General features: G+C 63.4%; 1 long non-coding RNA gene across 1 annotated transcript; it reads left to right on the top strand.

Annotated features, from left to right (window-relative positions):
• Positions 1-706: 706 nt before the first annotated feature.
• LOC101681482 lies at positions 707-5,194 on the top strand. The gene is made up of 3 exons (XR_199007.3): positions 707-944; positions 1,528-1,584; positions 3,481-5,194. It is a non-coding gene; the product is annotated as an uncharacterized LOC101681482 (long non-coding RNA).
• The last annotated feature ends 692 nt before the right edge of the window (positions 5,195-5,886 follow it).

The raw sequence follows: 5,886 nt of genomic DNA, 5'->3' as shown, positions 1-5,886 counted from the left end.
GCTGGGGGGCCCCCGGCAGGGTTGCAGTCAGCTCAGGCACATCCTCGGGCCTCCGGGTGCGGGCAGGTGGGCAGCCCCCGAGCCGTGGTCCTTCGTCGACCCCGTGGATTGAAAGTTATGGAGCGTCAGGGTCGCTGGGGAGTAGCTCCGCAGGAACCTCCAGTGTTGCACAACCCCCAGGCCCCACGGCTTTGTCACTCAGGCCCCACAAAGTGGGGGTCCACATCCCAGTCCTGTGCCCGTGGGTGTGGCGTCCCTGGGAAGCTGGATCCTTGCAGACGCCCTGGGCGGGCATGCCGGAGTAAAGAAGCTCTAAAGCAGGGCCGCGTGAGCAGAGGCACAGACCCGGCGAGATGGCAGCCGCCGCCATGGAGGACCAAGGCCACCTGCAGCCCCAGGGGCGGAAGAGGAGCCCCGGCAGCTCCAGAGGGCCCGTGTCCCCGCCGACCCCCTGACTTCGGACTTCCTGCCTCTGGACGGAGACGATCAGCTCCTCTTGTCCCGGGGCCGACCCGTTTGTGGCGCCCGCCTCAGCAGCCCCGGGGGACAGCAGCCCCGGGGGACAGCCCCAAGTGCGGACAGCAGGGCCCCAGCACCGCTGTCATGCCACCCCCCCGCCGCTCAGGCCTCGCTTGCCCGGCCCTGCACACAGGGGCCACTTGATCATGCCGGCAGCCAGCCAAGGAGAGGCTGTCGGGATCCGGACCGGAGGCCCGCGGTCACATGCTTCGGATGTCTGCGGCTCAGAGAGCGGTGCCGGGCGCCAGGACGGACTTGCTAACATTTCTGGCACCGCTGGCTGCTCTCCATGGACGCCGACTGAGTCACCGAGGAGGCGTCCCCCCAGCGAAGGTCAGGGGCAGACCTGGAGGCGGGACGGCTTGCCTCAGCACCGCCGAGTCCCTAGTAGAGGCCTGGCGTGGGGCTTGCGGCCGGCAGCCAAGGTAGGCACTCGGTCACTCTGGCATGGGGATGACTCACAGAGGCAAAGGGCGCTCCCCTGTCACCTAATATGCTCCCGGCTCGTGAACCAGCTGCCGACCAACCCTGGAGACCGACCCGCAGGCAGCCAGAGCCACCGGTTCCCGACCTTCTGAGTGACAAGCACGGGGCTGCCTGAGGGGGCGCTGGCTGGGGGCGTGTGGCTGTGTCCCTGTACACGTGCGAGCCTGGGTGCACACACATGTGTGAGTGTGCGCCTGTGTGTGTGAAAGTGTGTGTGCCCGTGTGTGTGAGAGCATGCGGCCACGTGTGTGCGTGTGTGAGTGTGTGCCAGCATGTGTGACGAGTGTGCAAGGGTAGCTCGTCAACAACAGACACGTGGTTCTCACAGTCCTGGAGGCTGGCGTCCGGGGTGGGGCCGGCCATCTGGGGAGGGTGTCCTGCGGCCGCAGCCTTTTCGGGTGCACATACTGTGAAGGGACCGGGGCTCCTCGGAGTCCCCTTCATGGCAACACTAATCCTACTATGGGGGTCTTGCCTTCATGATCCCCTCTGACCTGAATCCCCTCCTGATCCCTCCCGCAGAGGGTGGGGATTTCAACACGGGAACCTTCAGAGGACAGACGCATTCAGACCGTGACGGTGAGTGTGCGTACTGCTGTGTGTGCAAACACCTGTGTCCTACCGCATGTGTGTGCGTCTCCGCGTGTGCGTGTCTCCCCAGTGCATGCATCTCTGCACACATGTGCACGTGTCCCCACATACTTGTGCACACGCATGAGGAGCCCAGGAGCTGGGCGGCAGCAGAGGCCGGCAGGGGGACGGGCAGGGGGACGGGCAGGGGGCAGGGGGCAGGGCTACGGGCAGGAGGGCCAGAGGCCAAAGGAGGCCAGGCTTGCCTCCGCAGACCGCAGACCGGTCCCTGGGGGGAAGGGCGCTGGTGCTCCGAGGCCTCGGCAGGCTTTTCACGGACTGTGCTGCCACCTAGCGGGACAGCGGCGGCCGGGCGTCCTGCGGGAAGAAGAGACGCGTCTCCGCCCAGCCCAGAGCGGCCCCTGTGGCACTGGGACAAGGAGGGGTGCGTGGGGTAGGAAGGCGGGCAGGAGCCCGGAGGAGGCTCCTTATCCCCAGGCCACCGCAGTGAGGGGGTCCTGCTGCCTCCTGCGTTCGGAGGGAGGCCCAGGCGCCGTGGGCTTCTGGTGTCCACACTGGGCCTCCTGGGGGACGGATCCTCCCCCCGCCGCACCCGGGGCAGCAAGGCTGGAGCCCGCGCTCTGAACGCAGACGGAGCCCCGGCCGGCTGCTGTGTCTGCAGGGGTCACATCGCCGCCCCCCACACTGCACCCCAGGCCGCCGCGGAGCCTTCGCAGGAATCAGGAAGCCCACCGGGGCCCCCCAGGGCCTTGCGCTCTGCTGGAGAGACGGGTCCACCCACCTCACACCCCCGTCTTCCTCCGAGTCGGAGAAAGTAGCTCTGTGTCGTTCCTAAGTCCCGTCACTGCGAAAAGCATCCTTCTCCGTGCCTCCCCGGCGCGCGGCCGCCGGCCACGGCTGGTCTACACGATTAAGGGACCCATGTGCTCGGGGACCTTCTCACACACCGCAGCGCAGAAGTCAGGTGTATGCAGGCGGCGCCCTCCGCCGGGCTGCGTGATGCTGATGCCTTAGGCAGAAAGAGGGGGAGTGCGGAGCCATCCGGGGGGCAGCGCAGCCCCGGCTTCCTGCCGGCCAGCACTCCCTCCGCCTCAGCCTTCTTCTGCAGACGGACCCGGCCGCCCCAGCCCTGCCCTCCAGAGGGAGGCCCCAGGGGACCCGGGTCCCAGCCCAACCCCAACGCAGCACAGCCGGGCCCCACGCCCCAGACATCCAACCACCGAGACTTCCTGAACATCGTCCCCCGCTCCTGTCCCCACACTCGCTGTCAGCGCTCACCCTGGGGTCAGGCTTCCCATGTCGCTGACCTAAACATACAAGGCAAAGGTCACGGGGAGGGAAGAAGTCACAGGGGCTTGGACTGCTCAGCGCGACGGGGACAATCAGGTGAGGGTGCCCTTGCCGACCCCGGGGCTTTATGGGGATGGCCTCCAAGGGAAAGTCAACATCGCCGTAAGAGGCACTGATGAGACAGAATGCTCTGGGTACAATAAGATCAAATAAGTCTAACCCTTGGTAGATTCTTGTGTGTGTTACAGACTCAGGCCACAGGGTTAGGATGTGTTGTGAACAAGCCAGAGGGCCAGACTAGCCACAGGGTCTGCGTGTCCGTGGGTGTGTCCTGTCCCACCACCCCATCTGCTACCAGAGCCACCGTTTCTCACACAAGCACAGCACATTTTTCTCCTTAAAACCCCTGGCATCCCCCAAATTTCTAAACCCGCCGGCCTTCACGGGCTGTGTCAGCTTCCCACGGCTGAGAGCACATTGCCACGAAACCCCCTGCTTAGACAGCAAGCAGGGACCATCTCGCGGTTTCCAGGGCTCAGGAATTCGAGATGTGAGCTAGGCGTGTCTCAAAATGCAGGTTTTGTTTTTATTCAGGTGTGGTGAGGCCCCGCAGGATCAGGGGACAGCAACCACGTCTGGAAAGTTATAATCAGGACCCCCAAGAGGAGGTGCCACCCCACGCAAGCCAACCGGGGCCACGGGGGAAGCGCCAGGAAGGCCTCTCGCCCAGCCCAGAAGCTTCCAGCTCGCCAATCCTGGACTTGCCGGCCTCCGGCTCTGCGACAATGACGTTCTGTTCTTCATAAGCCCCTGTCGGGGACACTCCATTGTAGGGGCCAGAATGGCCCTGGGGGCCCGGGGGCAGTCTCTCCAGGGTCAGTAAGGCCCCCGGATATCAAAACATGAGAAAAGACAGAAAACGCAGGGTCTGATTAACAGGGTGTTTTTGGCTCATGGCTTGGGAGAGCAGAGGACCTGCCTTTAACAGTGTCCCCACAGCAGGTGGCGGGAGGCTCGGGTCCTCCGCACACGGTCTCTCCGTGGGGCCGCAGGCGTGCCTGTGCCTGACCCCTGCAGCGTGCGTGACCCCAGAGCGGCAGTCAGGAGCCATAGGGACGTTCTACGACCTTGTGTCTGAAATCTCACACCACCCCCTCCGCCTGCTTCTCTGTGTTAGAGGCCGGCGGCGGGTCCCCCCGCCCTGGGGGGAGGGTGATTGAGCTCCACCTCTTGCAGGGAGGAGAAAGGACCCGTGGATATATTTAAGGCCACCGCAGGGGCTGGGCCAGGCCCTATTTCTGCCCCCTCTCGCCCAAGACCCTCTGCCCCATCCCTTTCTTTTAAGCCAAAGGCTCAGGTCAGAAGCACCAAGGAAGGTTGCTTCCCATCCAGATGCCCAGGACACACGGTCAGACCGTGAAAACCACCCTGGGGTCACGCCCAAGTTTGCCCTCCCCCCAACACCCCCCCCCCCGAGGGCCCCGCACAGGGCATGCGCACAGGGCATCCGCACGGGCTCCTTGAGTCGCTTTCTTGGTCTGCCGTGACCTCAGTCCGCATCATCTCGGGAACGCTTTACTCCCGTCCCCAGCCAGCATCGATGCCCCCTGCTCCGTGAACCCCTCCCAGGGCCCTTGTCCAGCACAAGGACCTGCTCCGTCTCGGTGTCCCAGGATCCCTCTGGCCACACCCCATGAGGCCAGGAGCACGGGCTGACAGCAGGGAGGGTGTGCTTTTCTCAATTGCTGGGCCGGAGACCCTCAAAGGGAGACACTGACACATCTACACTCGCGTCTGCACCATCTGACGCCGGGGAACGGTCACCTTATTCTGGCCAAATGAGCGACCAAGGGAGAAGCGAGAGGTCAGTCTCTGGAGACATTTGGGGAAAGGGCAGGTTTCCCTCGGAACAGCCAACCTCGTGCAGCCGTGGGCTTTTGTCAAGACCACCCACGAACCCTCCCGGCCGAGGCCGGCTCCGATGCACGGTGTTTACCCCTGGTCCTACTTGAGCTGGGCTCGTTTCTCTCGGGAACTTGACTTCCGATGTCCTCCAGCTTGACTTAGCGCCCCAGGCCCGCGCCAGCGTTCCCTGCATGACCCGTCCCTGAGCAGCACCCACACGGCCGGACCATCGCCTGTACTCGCTCACGACTGCTCACCAGCTCCTGAGAGCGGGGCTGGGGCTTCCGCCCCCTGGTCTCCGCGGCTTTGACACGAAGCATCCGGGAGCTGTGTGTGAGCTGATGGGTGTTTCCAGCATGTTCACCTGTTGCAGCAACACATCCTATCCCTGTACAAAGACAGATCACGGCTTCTTTTTTTTTTTTTTTTTTCAAAGATTTTATTTATTTATTTGACAGAGAGAGATCACAAGCAGGCAGAGAGGCAGGCAGAGAGAGAGGAGGAAGCAGGCTCCCCACTGAGCAGAGAGCCCGATGCGGGACTCGATCCCAGGACCCTGAGATCATGACCTGAGCCGAAGGCAGCGGCCTAACCCACTGAGCCACCCAGGCGCCCCCAGATCACAGCTTCTTAAAGTTCTCGACATTTTCCAAGAAGGGCAGAGATGTGGGTTGTCCAACGTGTGGGGGATAATGTCCCGTTGTATCTAGAATGGCGCCCCCTTGTCCAAGTCATGAGTTCAGTTCGTGGGTGCCACTAGGAACGCTGCAGGAGCCCGGGAGAGCCCCGGGCCCTGCCCAAGTGTTTCTTTGAAGAGGGACCTGTGTCCTAGGTCCCCCGTCAGCCACATCACACTACAAGTCAGGCAGGGCAGGACTGTGCCTTTGGTCCCAAAGGAAGGAGGTCCCTACTCAGGCCGTAACTGGACCCTTTCTTTCCTCCCCTCCATCCTGGCCTCTATCTGCCGCAGGAAAAGCAGTCAAAGGGATTTGGGCAGCGTCTACACGTACAAGGAGGAGATCATAGCAAATCGTGAGTAGATGTGTTCCGGGCTCCGCAGGCCCTGGCGAGCCAAAACCCACGGGAAGGGCAAGG

The sequence above is a fragment of the Mustela putorius genome, unplaced genomic scaffold (assembly GCF_011764305.1).
Source record: "Mustela putorius furo isolate JIRA1106 unplaced genomic scaffold, ASM1176430v1.1 tig00000551_pilon_pilon_pilon, whole genome shotgun sequence".
Taxonomy (NCBI): domain Eukaryota; kingdom Metazoa; phylum Chordata; class Mammalia; order Carnivora; family Mustelidae; genus Mustela; species Mustela putorius.
This window is presented reverse-complemented; position numbering and strand designations above follow the sequence as displayed.